The 2,432-nt window shown below is 40.2% G+C and overlaps 1 pseudogene; it reads right to left on the minus strand.

The window, feature by feature from the left end:
* Positions 1-1,531: 1,531 nt before the first annotated feature.
* Positions 1,532-2,119, minus strand: LOC124239642 (immunoglobulin kappa variable 4-1-like; annotated as a pseudogene).
* Positions 2,120-2,432: the final 313 nt, after the last annotated feature.

Raw genomic sequence — 2,432 nt, forward strand, 5'->3', positions numbered from 1 at the left:
TCAGACAGCAATAGCTGATGGTCAGCCAACTACAGAAATGCGAAAGAGATGAAAGAAATGTGAGCCTTTCTATATTAACTAGCACCCAGTTGACCTGTCAACTGACTTTAAATACACAAGCAAGCCAGCCAAGATCAATAAAGTCTGCCCAACAGAGACGATCAGCTGACCCATAAACATGACAGCAATAAAAAGGCTACAATTTTAAGCCACTGTATTTTGTGAGTGGTTTATTACATGACAATAGCTAACTACTACATCATCCAGTTTTAAATTTGTACTCACTCTTACCACTGCATGCTTTTAATCCTTCTTTGTTTTATTTTTCTTCATAGCACTTACAAAACGACAGAGTAAATACTTACTGATGCACTTGTTTACTGTCTGGTTTCCCCAACTGGAATGAAAAATCAATATTATTGCTCTTGATACATAGTAAGCACTTGAACAACATATCTTGAATGAATGAATGACATAGATTCCTCAATATCAATACTGTAAATATATTTCAAATTATTATGAGAAGCTATTATGCAGGTAAGAGTGTTCAGAGTACACTGATCAGGTTTTCTGGGATCTTTCCTGAAGCTAAATTTCATTAACCCATGTATTTCAGAATGAGGTGAAAAAACAATACCAAAATGAGTAAAGTTTTTCCATATTTACACTGAAATCAGCATGTTAATTGAATGTTGTCCTAGGGACTCAAGTAGTAGCATACTTAGTGTCGCAATTCCCTTCAGTCACAAAATTAGACCTGGGAGCCCAAGGGATAGATTTAAAGATAAAGTTGACAAATGATGAGAAAAGATAATATGGAACACTCTCATATATTCCTAAAGTGACAGGGTTAAAGAATTAGAGAATTGCCTTTGTAAGAATGAGTATGACTGTGGAAACAGAGAGATGATAAAAAGGTGGTACAAAAGGAGAGAGAGTAAGAAAGCAACTTAGTGACATTGCCCAGGAAGGTTTGGCTGGGAAATACCATCCAGGAAAAGAAGCAGCAAGAGAGGGATACCACCTTCTATGTGAAAGATTTTGATTAGGAGGGGTCAAGGGTTTAATATTGGGATAGTCCAGAGTTAGAAGGGTGATTGTAGATAAAGAAAGGAGACCAGCAGAATCATAAATTAAAATAGAAATTTTTCAGAATCAAGGAGGCACACAGAAGAGATAATGGATCCATCAGGGTGTAAAATTCGCTGGATCCTTCTGCAGAGGCTGGAGACAAACCTTATTGACTTAATCATGCCATCAGTCCATGGGAAACATGCAGGTTCCTGTGACACAAAACCTCCTCATCTCTGTGAGATCTTACAGTATTTTTTTCAATAATCTCCCACAAAAAGGGATCCAGAAAAACCAAGCTCCCTTAATTTTATCCTGGGCCCTACAAATCCTTCAGCTAATAAGTCAGGCGATATGACCTCTCAGGCAGATAGAGGAATGTGCATATTCCAAGCTGCATGGGGAAGAAGCAGCTGGTGCAGAGAACCATGAGCCATGGTTTGGGGGAGGAAGTTTCTGTTCAAGGCTGAAGCACTGTGGGAGGAGTACTATAATCCTGCTGACAGTAATAAACCGCCACATCTTCAGCCTGGAGGCTGCTGATGGTGAGTGTGAAATCTGTCCCAGATCCGCTGCCGCTGAATCGGTCAGGGGACCCCAGATGCTCTGCTGGATGCTGCATTGATCAGCAGCTTAGCAGCCTGTTCTGGTTTTTGCTGGTACCAATCTAACTTGTTGCTGATACTCTGACTGGCCTTGCACTTAATGTTGACCCTCTGCCCTAGAGACACAGCCAAGGACCCTGGAGACTGGGTCATCACGATGTCCCCCCAGGCACCTGCAGTCACAAAGGGACAATGATGATACACACACAATTTATCATAGACACAGGGAAATATATAATTTAAAAAGTGCCTTCTAATAATATTACGTCAGCACATAATTTGGTCTCTTTTGGAAATTGTCAGTATTTCCCAGTATATCTTATCTTAAAACTATTTTTTTTAACTCTAAAAAGATAACACTCCAAAACCACTCATGCTCTTTTTAATTTCTCACCTGAGACCCAGAGCAACAAGGATATAAGGACCTGTGTCTGCCAAATCATCTTGCCTGCCTGCCTGCCTGACGCAGCTCAGCTCACACTGCAAAGGCCCCTTTTATAAAACCTGAGCAGCTGCTCTGGGCCTGCAGGGGCCTATGCGAAGCACTCAGTGAGGATAGAAGTAAATTGCATGAGCAGTGGGCTGTGAAAGTATCTAATGCAAATCAAGAGCCAAAAATATTATCACCTACGGTGTACTTGTATGATGAGAAGACACAGAAGTCAACTTAGAAGCTCTAAGATCAACTTGGAAGATTTGAAACTACAAACTGCTAGATGATCTAACAAAATGTTTCTACTTTAAATTCAAAAATGT

The sequence above is a fragment of the Equus quagga genome, chromosome 5 (genome assembly GCF_021613505.1).
Source record: "Equus quagga isolate Etosha38 chromosome 5, UCLA_HA_Equagga_1.0, whole genome shotgun sequence".
Taxonomy (NCBI): domain Eukaryota; kingdom Metazoa; phylum Chordata; class Mammalia; order Perissodactyla; family Equidae; genus Equus; species Equus quagga.